Genomic DNA, 24,095 nt, shown 5'->3' on the forward strand with positions numbered 1-24,095 from the left:
CAGTAAAACTGATGAGCTAAATGGATGAATATTTACAAAGCTATAAATTGCTCAGATTAACAAAAGAAGAAAAAGAATACTTGAAAACCCTATCTTAAAAAAAAAAAGAAATCAAGTCATCATTGAACTTCCTAATGAAACAAATCTTTAGTTCCAGTTGGATTTACTTGTGAATTCTACCAAATATTTGGGAAACAATAAATCCCAATACTAAATAAACTATTTGAAAAAATAGGTAAAGAGTACTACCAAATTCCTTTCATGAAAAAAATATGGTTTTAATACTTTAATAACTAGGGTTAATGAAAACAGAGAAAGAAAACTATAAACCAATTTCCTTACTATCAATACAAAAATTTTAAATAAAATTCTGGTAAAGAGAGGATGAAATTGTAATAGTCTTTTAATTCCTGAGGTATTTCCATTTGATTCTAAGAGTTTTTGGAATAGGGGATTGACATGGTCAAGCTTGTGTTATAGGGGAGTCACTTTGGCAGCTTTATGCAGGATGAATTGAAGAGGTTTGAAGTTTGGGGCAAGGAGACCAATTAGGAGCCTCTTGCTATAGTCCAGGTGAAAGGGATGATGAATGGAAAGAAACACATGAGCTGCTGTGAAAGAAGAAGCAAAGAGATCTGCTATCTGACTGGCTGCTCAAGATGGCCCCAAAGGAAAGGCAAATGGTTTGACTTGCATTTATTTAGATTGGATGTCATGAAATACTAATACTAAAAGCTATCTCCAAGTTGAATGGACTGTCCTGGCCTCAATTTCCAACAGGTAGGTATAAAGATAGGACCAGAGTAGTTGATTTCTCTAGACCCTTCAACTCTAAATCTGTGATCCAATGACTCAGACACAGGAAAGGACATAATAAAACCCATATATATTAACAATGCTTCTCTAAAAATAAGAAAAATATTGCATGCATCATCACATGCATCTTCTACCACTTTCTACAAATGTTTAATTCAATTCAATAAACATGTATTAAACTCTTCCTCTGGGTGAGGTACCACTGTAGTTGCTAGAGTTGCAAAGACAGGAATGATAAACATTATTTGACTAAAAGATGACTTTTGAACTGTTTTTTTTTTTTTAGGTTTTTGCAAGGCAAACGGGGTTAAGTGGCTTGCCCAAAGCCACACAGCTAGGTAATTATTAAGTGTCTGAGACAGGATTTGAACCCAGGTACTCCTGACTCCCGGGGCCGGTGCTTTATCCACTACGCCACCTAGCCCCCCCAACAACTAACTGGTTTTCTTTTTTTGGACATTTTTCTTTTTCTTTTTTGCTTTGTTTTCATTTCAGGAAATCTCAGATGAATTCCTAGCCAGGGAGCTGAACAATAAAGAATTCAGAGTTCTTTGGAATTCTTAGGGGTTGATTTAGATATCTGAGATTGCATAATTAACATGGGTCTTGGCAAACCTTGAACCTAAGTCTTCCTAGCTACTAATGAAGTCCCCCTTCCCATTCATTATGTTACATCACCTCTCTGGTAAAAAAAAAATAATAATAATCATTAGATGAAATCTGTGTTGTTCTAGTGACATCATTTTGATTTTACATATAAACTTTGAGGGGGAGGGTGTTATAAATTATATAGTCTTGTAATTTCATTGTAGATTACGAATATAGTCACTCTATATGGATGACAACTCTCTGGTTAACTTGGGAAAAAATATAATTAATAGAATTACCTTCTTCCTCTTCTCCCCCGCCTCACCTTAACCTATTCTCTAGTCATTTCTCCCTTGATGGGCTATTTATAATCATTCACCGAAGTTGAACCTTTCTGCAAAATATGTTCTGCAAAAAGGGATACAAACAACCCCTATTATTAGTTTGAATTTTATATTAGTTTAAATTTTATATTTATTAGTTTAAATTTCATATTTATATTAAATTTTGCACATTAGGGTCCAACACATATTAACCCTTTTTAATGAATAAGTATGGAAAATTGACTGACTCAGTAAGCTTCTGAAATGTACATAAGACAATCTCTAAGGCTGTATAATGATTAATAATATCAACAATTTTATTTATATACTCTAATTTCATACATTTACCTTCCCCCTTCTTCCTTTTCACTTTAAAATGAAGAGTCTGCAAACTTTTGGGGCTGTTCTCTTTCTCTTTTTAACCCCTTATCTCTTGGTACATTTTATTCTGACTGTTGTGAGGAATGAAGGGTGTTGTTGGTCTTCACAGGGCATGGAGGGAGACCCCTTTGAAATACATTAGAAAGGGGGAATGGCCCCAGCCAGTCACAAAACTGGGAGAATTCTCCTAATCTCATTCCAAAAATGACAAACTAGATTAGAAGAAACTAGTCCTTAACTGGTCCAGAGTAACCTAGAGCCTTGGCCTTCTCCTTTGCACATGTTCAAGGTGATCTATCTGTTCTTGCTCATTAGTATAATGAGCAGGGTGGGGGAAAGTATAGGAACCAATGTATCAATTAGATTTGTGACCCAGCCTATGGCTGGCATGAAGGGACAGGAACAAAGTCTTTCAAAATGCATAAAAGAGCTTGTATGATAGGATTTCCCTGCCCCTCCCTCCCACCATGAGAGAGGTGTGCAGTTTTGTTAAGATATCTTAATAAAAACCATTTTAATCACTCTGGACTAAGTATAACACTGTGATTCTGGTGTGGAAGAATCTGAGTCAGTGGCAGAGAATTGAAAAGAGAAAAGTCTGAAATCAAATGTTGAGGATCCAGATAAGATTTTTTCTTAAAACTGGCTGGCAAATGTAGTTCTTCACCTATCATTTCCAGTTGTCTTAGTTCCATAGGCAATTGCATCTTTTCTATCTCCAAGCTCCCCTGGCTTCCTTCAAATAAATTTCAGCTACAATCCTAGGTAAAAGTGACATACAAACCAAAAAACCCCTTTCTGGTTCTTAATCTTAGTGGCTTCCCTCTGGGTGTGTAAGTGTTGCTTGTATGTTGTTTCCATTAGACTGGAGCTCCTTGTGGACAAGGGTTGTGTTTTGTCTTCCTTTGTGTCTTCAGAGTTTAGCATGGTCTGGGCAGATAGAAGACATTTAATAAAGGCTGTAGAAGGCGACTGACCCACCACATCTGACAGTGACACAATATTCTGGCCAAATGAGTACCTGGATCTTGGTTGTCAGTGAGGAGGTAAATCTCATTTCCTCTTTCAAACCATTGCTGATTTTTCAGTTAATACTCAGTGTTAACCCAAAATTAAGAATGCCCAAACAGCAAAAATTAGGATCTTTTAACGTAAACAAGGGAATTGCAATAGGGGCCAGTAGGCAGCACAGGGTGCAGGAGTGCCCAAGAGGGGCAGAGGGGAGCAGGGGTAAATAGATTTCTACAGAGAAGGAGACTTGGGAAGTGGTCCTTCTCCATCCCCAGCCTCCAGAAGATGGTACATAAGTTGTTTTGCATAACAACTGAAAGTCCTTAAAGAAGGCTGGGGAAGCTCAGGATTGCTAACATCTGGTCTAAAAGGGCTCTTGGTTTTGATTGTTCCTTTTTATGTGGTTTCAGTAGTTCTTTTAACCGGTTTGGGTCACCCTCAGGCAGCTGTGGCAGCAGGCAAGATCAGCTGCATTCAACTTCAGCTTGAATTCTTTGTAATGATCCTTTCATTTGCATTGTTAATTTTGCTTGAAGTGAGTTCATATAAACCTTTCCTTATTTCCCTGAATTCTTCAAATGCATTTTGTTATTGCATAATAGTGATATTTTGTGATGTTCCTGTGTTACAATATCAGCCAATCCTTAATTATTGGATAGTCACTTGGACACACACACACACACACACACACACACACACGCACACGCACACGCACACAAACACATACATTTTCCCCTTGCCTATCTTTGACTTCCTTGGGGCTAGGTGTGTGCCCCAGTCAGTTTAGTTAAATTTTTAGCAAGAGAGATTAAGTAGGCAAACAGTACAAATCAGGGCTTGATTTATAGTTTTGTTGATTGTATAGATTTAAGAAAGTAATGAACAAAAATGTTAATTATACATATTGAACTACAATTACATGCCTACATCCACCCCCACGCACACACATAGATGGTAAATGTTTACTGGCACACTTTTGACTGGGGTATCTGCCTTGTAACATCTTTGGGTCGAAGGGTTTCGGGGCATGCCAGTCACTCTTGGGTTCTTTCAGGAAGTGACTCAGAAAATGATTGGTGAATGCAGTCTCACATATTATTCAGTTAGGAAATGAGTAAAAAAGACTACAAGGGGGGCAGGAAAGGAGAAAAGGAGAGAGAGAAAGGAAGGGAGAGGGGCGGCTAGGTGGCACAGTGGATAAAGCACCAGCCTTGGAGTCTGGCATACCTGGGTTCAAATCCAGGTCTCAGACACTTAATAATTACCTAGCTGTGTGGCCTTGGGCAAGCCACTTAACTCCATTTGCCTTGCAAAAACCTAAAAAAAAAACAAACAAAAGAAAGGAAGGGAGAGACAATAAGGACTCTAATAGACTTTTAATGGCTTTTTTTTAGGCTTAGAAGAATTTCTTAAGTTCTAAACATCCAAACATCTAATCCATCAAAAATATCCTTAATAAATAGAGACTGTAGTTCTTATAAAATAAGACAGAAATGGATTCTTTCTTTTGGTGTTGATTACAATTCTTTCCAAGGGGAAAAAAGTCAGACTTTCTAAAGGGAAAGTTCTGACCCCAGGCAAAAACAAACTTTAAAAATGAGGCCAAAAACTGCTGGTGTGGACTGGTTGGTGGAAAACTCCAGTCCTTCTTCTGCCAACCAGAAGAGAGAAAAAGACCAAGGTTAAGGAAGGTATCTTATGTACATGTCTTCCCTGTCCAACAGTAAAAGAAGAAAAAAGAGGAGAGACAAAAAAGAAGGCAAAAAGAGGAATCTTTAGTACATTCCTCTTAGCTGTAGGCTTCTCCCTCTAGTATAGTTAGATCATAGTCATTTCCCCTCTTCCTAAAATGCCTATAGTTTTTGCCTTACTTCTTCCTCAAGGCTTAAGGGACTTATTGAACACAAACAAGTAAACAGACAATCCCAAAAAACCTTACTTTTCAAACTCTTGACCAAAGTTGAAGTAATTTGAGGGATGTTGGGATAGTTTGGCATCATGAAGGGCCTACCCTGTTAGGACCAAAGAAGATACTCTTTTTTTCTCAATGACATAACAATTGCTTCCTTTTGTTTTGGGAGTAGCCAGGTTGGAGAGACTCATTCCAAACAATCATAAGTAGTTTAGAATCTTAGGATCCTAGAATTTAGAATTGAAAAACATCTAAAAGGTGGTTAAGGATGTAAGAGGGCATCTAATCCAACCATTTTATTCTGCAGATGAGGAACCTGGAGTCTTCCAAGGTTTAACTGACTTAACCAGGGTTGCATAATAAGAATAATGTTTGTCCTTCATTTTCTTTTTTTAAAATTTATTTTCATCCATATGCACATGTATATTTTTAAGTTACAAAATTTCCTTCTACCCTCCCTTCCCACTCCCTCTCCCCTCAGATTAGCATTTTACATACATATTTTGGATAAACATGTTTACATATTAGTCATTTTTGCTATGAGGAATTAAGATTAAGGGAAAGAGATACATAAGAGATAATTTTTATAAAGTGTTCAGATTCTAAAGTATTGGTTTTTCTTTTTCTTTTCTTTTCTTTTGTTTTTTTCTTCCTCTGGATTGTCCTTCATTTTTGAAGAAGACCACAACATCAAGGAGGTGATGCTATGACAAAAGCATGAAGTGGATTTGAGTGAGGGAAGACTGTGCTAAGTCACCAGCCTCAGTTTCTCCTCCAGAACCATCTGGGTCCAGTGGCCAGAGATGGATCAGGATGGAGGGTAGTCAAGGTTAAGTGACTTGCAGAAGGTCACACAGCTAGTAAGTGGCAAGTGTCTAAGGCTGGATTCGAACTCTTGTCCTCCTGACCTCAAAGTCAGTGCACCACCTAGCTGCCCATGAGGGATGCATAGATAGGAAGTAACTGAGGTGGCTTTCAAATTTGGGTCTTTAATCTTGAAATACAGTACTTTTTTACTTCTCATTCTTTGTCAATTGATAACTATTATGATGCTAAATAGACAAATTTCTAAGAGAGAGAGAGAAAGAGAGAGACAGACAGAGAGAGAATTTTGTGGGAAAGAAATGGAGGCAATGAATATATTCTATATTTTCTAAAAGTTTTGTGGTGGAGAAGAGATCACTTGAGGAGATAGCAGGGTTAAGGCAAAGGGATCTGTTGTTGTTCTGGTTTGTTTGTTTAGAAAAGCCAGAAAGTGAGGTTGTTAGAAAAAGCCAGTCTAGAACATGAAGGCCAGGGAGAGGTCATCAAAATCTGGGAGTCCTGGAGTGAAAGGGTTAACCTTCATCTAGTTTTTTGTTTGTTTTGTTTTTGTGTTTAAAATGTGTTTAGACCCTATTTGGAATACAAAGTCAAAAACAAAATTGACTTGGCCTCAAAGAGTTTACTTTTTACTAGTTGGGTAGCAGTGGTCCCTGAAGGGAGGCTTAGGTTTAGGGAGCCACAGGGATTATCTAATAACAGTTCCAGGATTGATGAGGTCTACCTCATCATTTGAGGAGAGAAGATGGAAAGAGATTGGTTGACTTTGATGTGTTCTGTGGAGGGGGCACGAGATGGATGGTATTGATCATTTTAGTAAAGTAGTTGGTGATATATTTACTAAGAAAGTGTAGAAATAATAGGACTATAGAGTTAGGGACTTGAGAAAGCTGAAGGGAATGTAGGGAATGTGTTAAAAGTCACTGTTAAAACAATAAAAAGAAAAAAATAAGTTATTTAGTGCTTTTCAGAACAACAAAAGATACAGCTGCTGTGGGGATGGAGGACTGGTTTTTGGAGTCAGAAAGTTTTGGGTTAGAATGCTATCTTTGACCTATTCAGACTGTGTGACCACTGGTAAGTCACTTTTCCCAAATTGCCCCTAGGTAACTTTCTTTAAAGACTATGAATTGTAAATAAATTACTTTTTTTTTTGCCTTGGGGGAAGAAGATAAGCTGTAAGAAATCCCACATAAGGGGTCCTCCCTCCTACCTCCTCTCTTCCTCTGCATACACTTAGCTAGGCTAAGACCAAAAACAAAGCAAAATCAACAACTCACTAAAGTCTCGATTTTTCACTTTTCTGCTGATTGCCTCAACCCCATGGAGATACAGCTTTAAGCTAGAGATAGTCAAAGGGACCTCAAAAAAACCCCAAAAAACAACTGACAGAAATTACAGTGATTTAAACATATCCTTAAAAAAAAAAAGTCAACCACCAAAAAAAGCCATCAAATCTTTCCTGCTATTTTAACTTTCTATTTCTGAACCCTGGCATTAATAGAGATTAGAAAGAGAATCAAATGACTCTTTTGAGAAGGGGAAGGAAAATATGCATTGACTTAAATCTTCCATCCTGTGAATGTTTACAACTCCAAAGGAAGAAAAGAATCTGCTGACAAGCTCTTAAGGAGCTGGAGGTGCTATTAGAACCTGCTGCAGTCAGGTTGAGACAGCACGGGAGGGCTGGGACTCTGGGAGAGTTGCGAGGGCATGGGCTTGACAGGCTCAATTGACATTCTCCTCCCAAACCCAAGCCCATCTCAACCAAGCATTTAGCCTTCACTGGGGATCTTGCTTTGCCACTGTGACCCGGGCCACCTTCGATATTACTGTATTATGGTTTTTTTTCTTTTTTAGTCACACCATATATAAGAGTTTTATTAATGCATCAGTCTTCTTTATGTTTAACTATAAAATATATGAGAGTAAGGAACTTTTTCAGCTGTTCATAAAGGACCCAGGATAGTGTATGTATTCTGGAGAGACCTGGATCTGTGGACTCTGGCCGAATTTGCTTACTTCGGCTACCCATCCATGGGTTCTGATTAGAAGACATGACACATGACTGTATTTGGATGGGCCATGCTCATACTAAGCTCACCAAGTTGTATATTTTCTTAGACAGTTCTTTCCCAGGTGGATTTTGACTTGACTCCATAAAGAATAGCAGTTAAATTTTGTGGGCAGAGGTTTTAGAGTTGATCACAAGGGCCCTCTGTCTTTGGTTAGAAATAGCTTTTTTCCTATCTTAGCCATCCCTGTAGGTGGCCTTCTCCAAGGCAGGCAAATGAGATAATATTTGTGAAGTACTTGGCAAAGTATTTATCTTCCTCTTTCCTTATTCCCAAATCATCACCACGAGTCCCAAGAAACAAGATACCATTTGTTGAGTTACTTTAGAACTGGTTAGGTCGTAGTTACTTTCTCTCTCCCTAACGTGCCTATAGATTTTGTCTTGCTTCCTCTTCAAGGATATATTGAACACAAATAAGCCAACAAAAAAACAAACAAAAAACCATGGATAGATTTTAAGGAATGTATGAACTGAGATGGGGGGTCACATTTTTAATTTAATATAATTTAATCCAATATGATATATATTTCAACATAATAATCTTCCATGCATTTTATATTATGCACTTAATAATATTCCTCTGGGAAGGGTTCTGTAATCTTCATCAGCCTGCCAAAGAGGTCTGTGAGATATAAAATGTTCAGATTTCCTCTCTAGTCCTATACATAGCATCATCAGAGATTCCAAGAGTTAATGTTGTACACGCAGAGAATAATGAAATCAGCACACATTGAAACAAAAATTGTTCCATACACTGGAGAACATGGGTGGGAAAGGCTTAGCCTTCTAATTGATCTCCTGGCCTCCAGCTCTCTCTACTCCAGTCTCTCTTTCATGTAGTTTTCAAAACTGATAGTCTTAAAGTTCAGATTTGCCCATGACAAGCTTTCACTCAAGAAACTTCACAGTTCCTTCTTATTTTTAGAGGGTTTTTCTTGGCCCTTTAATTCCTATACCATCTGGCTAAAGTTTGTCTTTTCAGATAAATTTCATATTTCTCTTCCCCTCCATCCCCCATTCCTTCCAATTTACATTCTAGCCTATATTCCCAATTTCATGTCATTGAAACCCAATCCCTAGCAAGAATAAGGACTAAGAAAGGGCTTTTTAAGTGATTTTTAAAAATTTAGCTCATTTCTATTCCTGTCCTCCTCTCTACCTTTTTGAATCCCTAGAATCCCTTCAGTACCCAATCAATCAAACAATTAATCAATCATCTACAAGCATTTATTGCATGTCTCCTATGGACCTGGTCCTATGCTCGGGTCAAGTTCAGCTAAAGCCAAAGAGCTTTTCCTGATCAGCCCACTCCCCTGAAATTGCTTTGTATGTATTTTCTACAAGTTATCTGTGTAGGTGGGGTTTTTTCCCCTTCCTAATGGACTGTAAGCTCTATGAAGACAGGGACTACTCATTTTTGTCTGTCACCCCAGAACCTAGCACAGTAATAATGACTTGAGTTCCATTTTTCTTTTTTAATTAGATGAAACTATAGAATCAGTTTGACCCATCTTTGTTAGTTTCGGGACCGATGGAAATTCTTTTCTGTTCTCTGAACTTCAACTATCTCATCTGTAAAGTGGGACTCTTTAAGTGCCTGCTTCACATGGTTGTTGTGAAGATCAAATAAGACATGATGTATGAAAAGCCCTTAGTTAATCTTAAAATGCTATACACATGTCAGTCATTATTATTATAGCTTGTTTACAATTACATTGTTATTTTACCATAGAGCCCACTTTGCTAATTATGGAAAAGTAGCTAATTTATTGCAAAGTATTGCCATAAAGGTCCAACAAGAGGGCCCACTTCTGTCTTTTAAAAATCATTCCAGATTCCTTAAAGAATCAACAAAAAATAACCCCATTCAATGATTTGTTGATCATGAACATCAGGTAAGACAAGAAGCAAGGAGATGTCTACAGTCCCCAAGGTGCTCAGTATTGGGAAGAAGGAGACTCAAGGAAGAATTCAGGTAGAAGAGGTATTCCTTGTCTATTCCGGGGTCTTCCCCATTCTTCTATTAGAAGATGACATCATTCTGGTTGCCTCAAGTCTCAGAACAGTGGAAGAGACTTGGGTTTTTGGTAGGAAAATTTACCCAGGAGCCATTTACAGACCAAGTAGATAAAAGGTGTCTTTTCTTTAGATTGCAAATTCAGATAGACAGCCTTTACAACTTGTCCATCAGTATGGATATTTGGGACAAACAGTTCAGCTAGACAAGGAACTGGACCTGGAGGGGAAATGAGTGAATTGTATTGCCTTGAGGAAATTCCTAAGTGTCTTTAATGCCTTCAAGATTCTTCTGGAAACAAAAGTTCCTCTTTTTTTTTAAAAAAAAACACTAATACTCTCCTAGTATTGCTGTATGTTAGAAAAATCTTAGGATATAATAACCTCTGAAGATTTTTATTACTTCTTTCTTTCTTTTTCCTCTCTTCTCTCTTCCTTCTCCTTTCCTTCATTTCTCATTTCATCCCTCCTTCTCTTGCTCCATTTCTCTCTCCCTCCTTCCTTAATATACCTTTCATGAGGACCTCTATCATCCTTCAGCATAAGGAGTGCTGTCTTTAAATAGGCAGAAACACAATGAATACCACAATGTCGTGTCCTGGTGATCACCTCCACAATTCTGAGCTACCCAAGAATCATAAATTTATAGTCTTCAGGTAGCTGGGGTATCCATTAGTTCATCCCACCAAACAGACAAATGAGAAAACTGAGAGATTATTGATTCATGTCTTTCAAACCATATCCTTTTATCTTCCCAGAAGAAGACACTACTATGCCCAGAGAGGCTAAGACTCTTGCCCAGGATCACACACAACTAGCTAGTGTATGAGGCTGAATCTGAGGTCAGGACTCCCTGAGTCCAAGCCTCTGAAATCAGTGTCAATCTTTCTATCATTTTGTTTGCCCAAGGTCACCCAGGACCCAAACTCAGGTCTTCTAACTGCAAATTCAGTGGCACAGTTAAACTTGGACAAAATAGACGTCCAAATTGTTTTATAGTCTTGGATATCCTTGGTGCCAAAGAAACATTTGGATTTTTTAGGGATCATTTTCTTTTCTGTTAAAATCTTTTCTTAACAATAGAATATCAGTTAAATTCTAAGATTGCTAGTGATTATCTGGGTGGGACAGCTAATTTAGTAAAAGTAGAATTTAAAATTCAGATGATAGCAAAAATAAAAATGACTTGCACTGAGATCCTTCCCTGGCAAGTGAAATTTTACAACAGCAAAGTAATAAAAGGAAAAATTGGAGCAGGGACCTGGTACCTAAGGAATCTGATTAGATCCTTATTAGCTCCTTTTGTTTGCATTTTACAGAACTTTGTACTTTATGGATATCAATTCATAAACAATCTCCATTTGCTTTCTTTTTAATTTTCCTAAAATCCTCTAAGCACCATTTAAAAAAAGGAACTCTGATTTTTAGAGAATGTGTTATATATACTTAGCCATAAAAATCACCTGTTGTGGACTCAAAGAGCCCTGGGATTTGAATTCAGTCTTTCCCCCCCATATCCTTAAATTTACATTGCAGTTTCCCATTTAGAGAAGCAATAACAATCTAGAATTCAGATACCAAGACCTGGTAGCCCTTTATAATCGACAGCAATGTCTCTACCAGAGTTCATTTTATTCATCCTTAGCTCCCCTCACAGCAGAGGACAACAAATAGCTACATTAATTTAGAACACATTGCACATGTGTTCCTAGGTCCCAAATAGATGGAGCTATTAAAAACAATGCTTTCTTTCTGAAGGGATTTACCCATTGACCAAAGGGCTGGGACCAGGACTTGTCCTAGCTTTATTCTGCAGCAGTCAAAATTCCATCTTTTTTTTTGTCATTTTCTCAAGTCAGTATAAAGAAGGGAAAGTGAAATGAGGAAGGGGCTATAAGGCAGACCACAGCTCCAACCAGGTAAAAGCATCATCTATTTTTCTGCAGTTCCATTGCAGCATGAACTGTTCTCCTCTATTACCAACTCCCTTTCCTACCAATGTTTTTGTACACACACACACACACAAATACACACAAACACATATATAAATATATATGCATATATATATTTATATATATATATGTGAGAAGAAATTGTAAACTTCTTTTTCTTATATAATGTACAAGTGGGTATTTAATGAATGCCCATTCATTGATTAATTCATTTTCATTTTTTCTTAAGTCAACTTGGTTCAATGGGTTTTGGATGAAAGGACAAGACTTTAAATCTCACCTTCTGCCAGGTTATGGTCTCTATCACAAGTCACTGTAGCTCTGGGTCTCAGTTTCCTTATATGTGAAATGAAAAGAATAGACTATTTGAAGTCTAAGGTGTCTTCCAGATAGAAATCTTATGTTGGCTTCTATTGGTGCACATCAAAGGACTAGATTTAAAACTACAGTAAGGCAGATATTCACCTTCTTGAATTAAAATGAATCACTTTAAAAAGCAAATTTTTAAAAATAGCCACCATTTTCAGGGTCTTAAATTTTAGAAACACTGAACTTTATGGTGTCTCAGGATTCAATCCTATGAGGCAGGTGCTATTATTATCCATGTTTTACAGATGGGGAAACTGAGACCCAGAGCTGTCAAGTAACTCACCAAAGTTCATACAGCTATTAGATGTCAGAGGCAGATTTTGAACTCAGATCTTCCTGATTCCAAGTTCAACACTATATGCTTTGAAATAGTAATGTGGAGTGTTGCTTGAGTCCCATGCTCATCCTTGTACCCATTTCTTTCTTGGACAGTTTTTTTTAAATAATGATCTTAAAAAACTAAAATAAAACCACAGTTCTGGGTGAAATCTAAAGAAAACTGGTCATCTTTGGTTTGGGTACCAGCTCTACCTCTTTCTAACTGTCACCCAAGACAAATCATTGGATTTCTCTGGGCATTGGTCTTACTATTTTAGAAATGGTCAACCTTGACCATCTAACAATCTTGTGGTGCCAACTTGACTTACCAGTCTCATTGTCATATAGAGAAGTGGGTGGCATGGTGGTGTTCCTTGCTGGAATGTGCTAGTGAATCCACTTAACCAGCTCCATGATGAGTGGGAAAGAAGCTGATCAATCAGTGTGTGTGTGTGTGTGTGTGTGTGTGTGTGTGTGTGTGTGTGTGTGTATGTGTCTGAGTGTGTTTCCCTTCCAAGACAAAATGGCATTGAAAAGCACCATTCTACATAATAGCATTGTAGGCAATACAATTATATTAACTATATTAACTAGACCAGAAACCATTTTGACATCCTGTAGATGAAACAAACAGACAGACCAGAAACAAGCACCACAAGTAACTTGCTGCTGTTCAGTTTTTAGGAAATCTTGAAAATAGAGAATCTCTTCCCAACAGATGAGGTTTGAACCAGAGAAACCCACATTTTGCATGTATGACAAAGAATATACAAGCCCTCATTGACACAATCCACACAAAAATACATGATGCACATACTATACACATGCATACTTACATACATACATTCTTTTACCTCTTGCTTTGGGCACATTATTTTGGGCATTATTACTTCTAGAAAGTGTGTGTTCTATATATTTGCTCACCATCCTTTTGGGTCCTGAGCTTGAATGTCTTTTCTGCCAGCCTTTCCTAATGCATTTCTTTTCCTTGATAGAATTCAAGTTTCTTAATGTCAAAGGTATTATTTTTTTTATTAAAGATGAAGTGTTTAATGAGTGCTTTTTTCATTCATTCATCCAACCATTCACTCATTCATTTCTAGGACCTTTCCACTTTATCCCTAACTTTGAAGCTCACAGGTATAAGGTGTTTCCTCTGCAAAATTTTCTATTTTTCATAGGACTGGAGCATTTCTGATCCACAAGCTCTCAAGTTTGCCAAAATCTCAACCCGTCTTTCTTGTTTTTCCCTTAGTTTCTCCCTTGGAGCTTCTCATCCCCTTAGGTGCCTATAATGTTCCTCCCTGATCTTTTCTCTCCTCCATTCACTCCTTCACCTTTGTAGAGGTTGCAAAGTCTCTCCAGGTTCAACCTGCCTTGATATTTTCTTCTCTTCTCCAACCTGGGAGCCAAGAATGAAGAGGAGCCAAGGGGGGAGAACAATAGATGAGGGGAAGCTTCCAAGTGAAGGATGCTCTGGGGGAGACATCTGTGTGCTCCTGCAGCAGCTGCCTGAGTCATAATTCTGCCTTTTCTAGAAGCCAGAGAGTCTCCTACTTTCTATGTCCTTTTTGTCTTTGCTGCTTGTGTTGTCAGTAGCTCGTCTCTGCTCGATGGCCACCCACCTCACCTCTTATAGTGCCAGGAAACATCTGAACCACAGCCCACATCTCTTTTCTCTTCTTCCATCTCCTAAAGGAGTCAACCTTAGTTGTTCAGGGGTTTCCGAATTTCAGAGAGAGAACTGGAAACATAACCTTCAAGGGGGTTATCACTTTTTGGTCCAGTCTCTCCAACTTTCTTGGTTGTGAATAGGTCTGTGCTCAACTGTGGTGGGAGATTAATATCCCTTGACTCCCCAAGGTTGGAGGTTTTCCAGCTGTTTTAATGTTTTATTATTTTTTCAAGGAAACCCAGACAAAAGAAAACATGAGAACATATCATTCTATCTATCTATCTATCTATCTATCTATCTATCTATCTATCTATCATCTATCTATCTATCATCTATCTATCTAGATGTAGATGTAGATATATATATATTTATTTTTATGTATTTTATACAGATTTAAATATCTCTCACAATAAAATGTTTTCATAATCCCTAATAAGCTCCACCAATAAAAATGTGATTAAAATGCTCCAAAGAGGCTTGGGTTTTGCCTTTGGCAGTTTGAATTTCTCTCCTTTACCCATCATCAGCATGACATATCATGCTGAGCTTTGTCAGCATTTTTGGTACATGGATTAAGTGTAAACATATTTTTAGAGGACTGGTTTTAAATCTCTCAATAATAAGAATGACTGCTGGTTAAATGGGGCAGGTGAAGTTGCCTAATGGAATCAGGATTGTGAAGTTGTCATGGGGCCCAGCTCATTGACTATTGAAACATAATCCTTCCTTCTATTCCTTTTTTTTGAAGAGTGGTATGAATTCATGATCTTTTTTTTTTAAGGTTTTTGCAAGGCAGATGGGGTTAAGTGGCTTGCCCAAGGCCACACAGCTGGGTAATTATTAAGTGTCTGAGACTGGATTTGAAACCAGGTACTCCTGACTCCAAGGCCATTGCTTTATCCACTACGCCACCTAGCCGCCCCGAATTCACGAGCTTCTTAAGGGAGTCTGAGAGGAAAGATTTAATGTCATGATATAGTGGGATCAGTCCACACTCTAAAGTAAGAGGACCTGGGTTCAAATGCAATCTCTTAACACTTAGTACCTGTGGGACTTTGAGTAATTTGCTTATCTCTGTGGTCTTTGGTTTTCTTATCTGTTAAATGGCAGGGTTAAATGATTACTGAGATACCACCCATCTCTAGGTTTATGATACTCTGAATATTAGATCTAGAGGACCTCAAATATATCTTCACAGAATAGTCTGTGATATGCAATTCTATTCCTTTTTGACTGTTTAGTTGTCTAATGATAACTATGAATCCCTCCTCTGAATGTTTTATCACATGTACAAAATAAAATAGAATTACTAAGGAATCTAATTATGTTGAAATAAATACATAATTGTATCTAAGTTCACTGGCACCCTGACTCTGTCCATTGATCTCATGGCTCTAAACTTTTGCTTCAAACTAGTGACCATCCTCAGTATCTTTGGTTTTCATATATGAAATTCCACCAAATCCCTCTCTCATTTCACCTAAGAAATCATGAAACATTATGAAGGAGAGATGAAAATTTCATTTTTTGATTAATTGAAAGGGGACTTTCAAGTATTCCATAGATCATTAAGATTTTTAGAAAAGTTTTCTGTCATTTTATATATGTTTGTATGTATGTATTTCGTGTTGAAAAAAAATTAGTGTTGAAAAAATAAAACCTTAAAATTATTTAGTATTGAAAAAAATAAAGCCTTAAAATTATGAATGCTAGCATCTTATTAAAACAAAAAAGTGACTCTGGTGTCTTTGAGATTATGCCCAACCTGGTCACAGAGATGATTGGTGCTATATGGAAGGAAGTGGTTTTTTTATGGGGGAATTGGGGGATGGGGAGGAATAGGTGAGGGGAAAAGGGGGGTAAAGGAAAGGGAGAGAATCTGCCCATATTTTTATGGTGTTAGAGTTTTGAAACAGTGGTGAGGGTCCTAGAGCAGAAACCTTTTTGGACAAATCATTACCCTCTTTGTGACTTACTTTCCCACCTGTAAAATGAGAATGCTTTCTCAGGTTCCATTCAGTTCTAAATCTATAATCTTATGACTGGTATGAAACATGAAATAGAAGACCTGTGATCCTATACTAGCAGGTTAAAACAAGTGTTGGGTTAATTAGAATGAGGATCATGATAATAAAACTGAATTGTTCATAGACTACACTTTGACAATAAGAAAAAAAGTTTATTCATACTGTATTTTGATTAAAGGAGGGTCATTCTGCTAATATGCATTGCATATTACATATACTCTTAGCACAATGGTTGGTACACTTAATAAACATTTATTGGTTAAATGTTTATTGACTGTCAATTTAGGAACAAATGGATGGGGATATTATATATTTGGAGGTAAAGGTCTTGAGTTTAATTCCCATCTTTGGTTCTTTCTAACTCTATGACCTTATATAAAATATTTAGTCTCTATTAGTCTCAGTTTCCTCATTTTTCAAATCATGGGACTAGATAAAATAGTCTCTTCATTTCCTTTATGCTTAAAATCTATATTCTATGACTAATTAATGTTGAGGAAAAGGAATCTTTTTTTGGGCGGGGCAGTAAAACCTATACTTTTGCTCTGCTATATTAATAAAAAGAAAGAAATGATAGTCAATAAAGTACCTGATCAAAACCAAGCCTTCCACCCAGAAATACTTATGTTATGTTCATTTTTTCCCCTTAGGCCTTCTCTGATTCTTTCATTTGTTGTATTTTTCTCTTCTCCATTTTCTTTCTACTTCTCAGATTTGTAAACATGCTTCCCTCTTCTCCAGGTACTCAGTAGAAAGGTAAACTTCTTGAGGTCAAGGACCTTTCTTTTCCTACCTACCAACTCCCTCAATAGCCTCTCCATAATAAGTGCTTTGTCAATACCTTTCAGATTGAACTGTATGGAAAATAAACATTTTTTCAGGGCAGGACAGCTTACCTATTGCTCCACAGTCACTCTTTCAGTCCAGAATAATCCTGCACCTGGGGCTGAGATTTGAAATGGATGAATTTATTTTTTCTCTTCTAACTTATCATGTAGTGAGTTTTGCTTTAATGGTTAAATGTGAATTCTTTTAAGTCTGAATCAGATATTCCATGAAAAAAGGATTTGAGTCCATCTGAGGGATTTCTTGCTTTTCCTACCCAAATGACCCAACCTGGGAAATGCAGGGACATTTCTGCTAGGTCCCTCCCAGACTATTGACTATTCCTTTTTAAGCACAACAATATATCCACTAGCAAGAAAGGAAGTTTTATTAAAAGAAAGAAGAAAACAAAACAGATTTTATAGAATGAATCACCACTACTTTGTTTTCTTTGAGCTCCTGGATATATACCTAGGAGAAGTGTTTCTGGGTCCAAGGAAATACAGTTTAGTGACTTTTTAGGTTTAATGACAAATTGCTTTTTCAGGAGGGCTACATCAGGTAATCTTTAGTTCCAAGGAGTCCCCCATGGAAACTCTTTTTTTAATCTCTTTCACAAAATTAGGAAACTAAGCCTTAGGGAGATTGTCCTAAGGTCCATCTAGCCCAGGAATATAATTTTATAAATAGGGAAACAGATCCATGGAGGTTGAGTGACATATCCAAGGCTATTTAGGTGATAAGTGAAAGAGCTTCAGAATCCTAAGCTCAATCAATGAATCAGTTAATCATTTGTCATTCATTTGTGTCTACCTTATTCCAGATGAAATTAGAGGGTTAGAGTGAGAAAGGATCTGAGGGGTCATTTATCCAGCCCCTCATTTTATGTGGCACCCTGTAGAAGTATTAGTGACTTGACCAAGGTCACACAGATAGGAGTAGCAGACACGATATTTGAACCCAGGGCTGTGACTGAGTGTAGGTCATTTTTCAAGGCAGTACTCTCATTTGTGGATTGAATGACCTCTTATCCATCATAGGTGTGGTAGAGGATTTCTAGTTCAGGTAAAGGGTGGGCTCCATGACTTGTGAGGTTTCTTCTAAATCAGAGAATCTGTGTTTGCTGTCCATGAGACCTCCCCATTGAAGTGAGATGGAGTCAAAAGACCTGGTTGACAACAAGCCCTTGACTGCCAGTAGGACCTTGGACCATTCTATTTTAAGCCTCAGTGACCCCATCTGTAAAGTAAGGGGGTGTTGGACTACATGACCTAGCTGTTTCCTTCCAAGACTGGATCCGAGGTCCTATGAACCATTCAAAACCCAATTTTATCAGCAAGATGAGGAAGAGTAAACTTAAGCGCTCTTCTTTTCATCAACAGAGGTGGTCTTGTTATCAGGGGGTTTTTCCTGCAGTGTATCATGGGAAGCCAATGCTAGACTATAGAATTGTGAATTCTACTCTCAGAGATGCTTTAAAGAACCATTTTGCAGAAAGAATCCAGTAGTCAGTTAGGCCTATACCCTGATTTTACAGATAAGAAAATTGACAACTAAATCATTTTAAGTGGTTGGGAATCCAACCAATCTTACTATCCATTTGTAATAAACATGTACCTCTGTCTACCCCATTTTCCATATCAATCCCACCAGAAGATATTCCTATGGCACAGCCAGCTTGGATTGGGTAGCTCAGCTAGGTGGCTTAGTAGATAGCATTGCATCAGAAAGACTTGAGTTTGAATCCTGCCTCAGTCACTTACTAGTTTAGTGACCCTGGGCAAGTCACTTTGATCCTTTCTACATTAGTCCTTCATCAATAAAACAAAGTCATTAGATGAAATGACCTTTAAGCTCCTTTCTAGCTCCAAATCTCTGCCCCTTTGAATTTCCCAACTCATTGAAGCCTCTTGGAAAGTGGGTCTTTCTGACCTGTGCCATAATTGTAATCCTATCCAATATAACCTATCTGCTACAAGGGAGGCATCTAGTCTTAGAAAAATGTTGGTCTGCCCTGTGGGTCTTTTCCCATTTTTCAAATGCATCAAAAAGAGAGAGGCTTTGCCTCTTGGGAATAGACTTTAGTGAGGTATCGCCCTTGTTGCTGGATATCGATTTTATTTTTAATGCCAGAAATACATTTTGCTGCAAAGCTATTTCCTGATGACAAAAGCACTCAATACAAGGAGCCCAGGCTTCTCAGTTTGCATTTTGAATTATAAATGCTAAGTTTATAGGTTCATTTATTGGTTCTATTAAAATGGAAACACTGCCCCTCACCCCCCCAATCTTTTTTTTTTTTCAATTTTTAGGTCAAGTCATAATCTGGTTCACAGCATAGATACTGAATTTATGCCAAAGGGGAAAAATCACTTTTAGATGTGTTTATCAAAGTTTCCATAACTTTTGTTTTTATTTATACCAAATTCAAAAAGAATGCTTATCCCCTAATTGGGGTGGTTCAAGAGTGGACCTATTTGATGGCTGGGGAAGGCCAGATTACCTTTTGAGAGCTCCAGGTGTTTCTTATTCTCTGATCCTCTGACTGGTGAAAGACCTCAGCCTGTTTCATGGGACTCATAGTAGATGAGGGTTAGAAAAATGCACATTGTTTGTGTGATGTGTTCCTCTGCCTACAGTGACACCTGCTGAGATTCCATCAGATTGTTATTTCATAATAGCCCTTTCCAGAATTAATTACATATCTGTAATCAGGCAACCATAGCTATTGTTTGTGAGTAACATCTCATCTACAACTGTGAACAAGGAATCAACGCCAATTAAGGGCTGAGTCTATTCCCTGATGAAGAATACCAGTTTGGGCAGCCATCTATCTCTCTTCCTCTCTGTATTGATCATCTCAGGAGGGCTATTGAAAACTGAAGAATGTAAAGGTAAAGGATGGAGGGGATTCTGCCATCACCACCTAAGAAAATAGTGGCATCCTCTTCTGGGTATTTTTATAGCTTCAAAAACACAGACCCCAAAGTCCTTGACCCATCCTGGTGGTTGATCAATAAATATTTATTGAGGAAATGAATTGGATAGTTAGGTAATACAGGAATAAAGTTCAGGCCTTGAAGTTGGGAGGACCTGAGTTCAAATTTGTCTTCAGATACTTAATAGCTGTGATACCCTGGGCAAGTCACTTAACCTGAAACCTCAGTTTCCTTATCTGTAAAATGAGCTAGAGAAGGAAGGAGGGAACCACTCTAGTATCTTTGCCAAGGAAACTCCAATGGGGTCATGAAAAGTCAGGTATGACTGAACTGACTAAATGATGACAACAATAATATTTGGATAGCAATTTTTATGCTACAAAGCATTTTTAGGTAAATTCATTATGCTCCAAAGTACTTTTCAATCTTAAGATCAAATATAGTAGGCAATTAAATGTTTATTGAATGAATTAATGAGTTTTGCCTATGCATAATTAGATACATTAGAGGATTTTGGAGGGAGGGAGGTTTCCACAATACATTTCTGAATTAAATTTAAATGACTTATTTTCAGATATTTCTTTTATCAGTGTAAAAAGGAGATTCAAAGTGGGAGAAGGTATGAATGTGCACAACAGACAACCTAGGGTAGATTCCAGTGTTTTGAAATTGTGAAAAGCAGTAGAATGGAGTGATTGTACCACTAATACTGATAGAGTCTTACACCATCAATTAGTGGATCATGACTTTCAGGTAGTGTAATACTTCTTAAATTATCTCTCCTCAATATATTTACCAAGTTTGTTTCTCCCCATAAAATAGCTCACATTTTCTTCTATTTTTTTTCATTCTTTTGATTTTGTTTTATCACTTCTTGGTGTCTCATGGAGTTATTAGCTTCCACTTGCCCAATTCTAATTTTTAAGGAATTATTTTCTTTAGTAATCTGTTATACCTCCTGTTCTATTTGACCAGTTTGACTTTTTATAGAGTTTTTCCTTCAGGGAGTCTTTGTACATCCTCTTCCATTTTTTTGTGCTTCCTTTGCTAAGCTGTTAACTCTTTTTTTTGTGATTCTTTTACATTATGATCATTTCTTTTCCCAATTATTCTTCTACCTTATTTGATTTTTTAAAAATTCCTTTTTATGCTCTTCTAGGAGATTTTTTGAGGACTCAGCACTAATTCATCTTTTTCTTGTAGGCTTTGAATGTAGCCATAGTGACATTGTTATCTTCATGTGAATTTGTATTTTGATCTTCCCTACCCATAGTAATTTCCTATGGTCAAGTTTTTTTTTTTTGTAATTGTTTACTCATTTTTCCAGTCTATTTCTTGTTTTTTAACTTTATTTTAAAATTGGGCTCTGCTGGGAGTGGCTAGGTGGCACAGTGGATAGAGCAGTGGCCTTGGAGTCAGGAGTACCTGGGTTCAAATCTGACCTCAGATACTTAATAATTGCCTAACTGTGTGGCCTTGGGCAAGCCACTTAACCCCATTGCCTTGAAAAATCTAAAAAAAAAATTGGGCTCTGCTCCTGGAGTGAATTAAGCAGTCCCATCTTTAGGTTAGGAGGGGGCAGCTAGGTGGCACAGTGGATGGGAACACCAGCCTTGGAGTCAGGAGGACCTTAGTTCAAATCTGGCCTCAGACACTTAATAATTGCCTAGCTATGTGATCTTGGGCAAGTCACTTAAAACCCCCTTTGCCTTAAATAAATAATTTTAAAAAAAAGTTTTGAAGAGCCAATCAGTCATCCTTAAGACCTACTGCTGGTTTGCCAGGGTAGGGCCTGTGTTTGATTATGTTCTCCTCTCAGCCCATTGAGACAGACTTTTCAGTTGAACTAAATTGCCTTGACCTGGAAAATTATTTCACACTATCCTTTTATTGGATCTGCCACTCCAGAATTTGTTCTGAGGTGTTATTTTGAAGCTGTTTAAAGGGACATGGAGGAGCTCCCCGACTTTAACATCTTAGTTTCATCTCTCAATAATTATATTTCAATACAATTGATTTTCTTTATAATCCTATTGATTTTATTTGATGCACTACAAACTGTTCTTTGGAGAAGTTCATGGTCATCTTTACCAATTGCTGAAGGAGTCTAGGACACACACAAAAAAAGATTAGAATCCCAGAGCAAAATAATGAAAACTACCAATTTGATTCTAAGCCTGACTTGGTCACTTTGCCCTGATAATTACACTTTTACCAGTCACTAAATTTTGATTTCAACTCTATTCTGCCTTAAATTTATTCTTTGTTTTCTCAGTTCTGCTACGAGACTAAAATTTGCTCAAACCATATTCAATTTAAAAATGCCATATTTAGATGGAGAACATGGCTTTGAGTTCTGCTTGTCTATTCATGGTCTATTTTCTTCATTTGTGATCACAAGCAATGAAGATTGATTTGACTAAGCCAGAACAAGCAGAGTATTGAATCAATGCATCAACAGAAGTTAGTTAGGAATAGTAAAGCAAACACATTTTATTTCATTTTAAGAACTTGAATATTTTGCCAACAAATTGAACATGTTAACCCAAACTAGAATCATCCATAATAAATCTCACAAGATGCTGCCAGCCATAATTGGCATATGTCTCTAAAGGTCCACAACTAAAAAGTATGATGTTGAAATAGATTTATAAGCCCTATGCAGTTGGAAAGGACATCTGAAGTCATTGAATTTGATTTTCCACTCAGCTGTTAAAAAGCTTGAAGCTTCAGCTCTAGCTTTTTGCAATGAACCTGGTCTTATGTGGTGGTAGATTTTTCACTTCTGGAGGCACATTTTTCATTTTTTTTTAGTTTAAAAATTTTTTAAAGTTCTCTGCAAATTTTAAAAAACATCTCTTAGAGAAAGGACTATATTTCCTTGAATGCCTTGACCTAATGCATGATGACTTCATTGAAGAAAATCAAGGATTCCATTTTTATGAGGTCATGTGACCATGATATAAATTTTAGTTTGAATAGAAACATGTTTTTTAAGAATAATAGGCATGGTGGCTAGGTGGAGCAGTAGATAGAGCACCAACCCTGGAGTCAGGAGGACCTGAGTTCAAATACGGGCTCAGACACTTAATAATTACCTAACTGTGTGGCCTTGGGCAAGTCACTTAACCCCATTTGCCTTGCAAAAACCTAAAAAGAAAAATCATAGGCACAAATGGTATCACATGCTTGGCTGCCTAGCTAGTTACAGACTAGGATAACACAGGAAAAGTGGTACTCTTCTCTGTGGAAAGTTGGAGAGAACTAGCAGATAGATGCTCTCCACACCAAAACTCCAGCTTCAGGTCTATGTTGCCCAAATTTTCCTTATTATAATCATAACTGGAAATGTCCCAAATCACTCAGAAGGGAAGGATAGATAAAACTGAACAACCTGGGAATGGGGTCCTTCATTAACATGCTTGTACTTTACTATTTATTTAAGACCTGTAGAAATATTATATTATTTCTAAGCCTGTTAGTAACTTTTGAATTGCTAGACAGTCGAGAAATAAATAGCTTAGGTACAAATGATTTTAAATATTTATATGTACATATTTACATATATACCTTTATGTACACATACATATTTGTTAAACAAATGTATATTATATAGACTTATAGGTAGGGGCAAAAATAAGTCACTAGTTAGATAATTTATCATTAAAAGTTCCCTCACTATGAACTTCAGAGTGAATGAATCTAGAGTGAGCAAATGAAGAAAGGCATGTAAAATATCAGATCAGTTATGTGGTGGTGTGGGTAGAGCACTATTCCTGGAATCAGGAAAACTCCTCTGAGTTCAAATCTGGTCTCAGGCACTTAACTAGCTGTGTGACCCTGGGCAAGTTACTTAACCCTGCTTGCCTCCGTTTCCTCATCTGTAAAATGAGTTGGAGAAGAAAATGGTGAATCACTCTAGTGTCTTTGCCAAGAAAATTCCAGAATGGGGTCATGAAGAGTCAGGCACCCCTGAAATAACTCAACAAATTAAAAGTACCAATTTATTCTTCACTACTAAGTACAATGTGACTGTAAACTAGA

At 37.3% G+C, this 24,095-nt stretch overlaps 1 protein-coding gene across 4 annotated transcripts in view; it reads left to right on the forward strand.

The window, feature by feature from the left end:
• FHIT (fragile histidine triad diadenosine triphosphatase) overlaps window positions 1-24,095 on the forward strand; it is an 896,014-nt gene that overhangs the window by 516,288 nt on the left and 355,631 nt on the right. The gene's annotated exons all lie outside the window — the stretch shown is intronic.

The sequence above is a fragment of the Macrotis lagotis genome, chromosome 8 (assembly GCF_037893015.1).
Source record: "Macrotis lagotis isolate mMagLag1 chromosome 8, bilby.v1.9.chrom.fasta, whole genome shotgun sequence".
Lineage (NCBI taxonomy): Eukaryota > Metazoa > Chordata > Mammalia > Peramelemorphia > Peramelidae > Macrotis > Macrotis lagotis.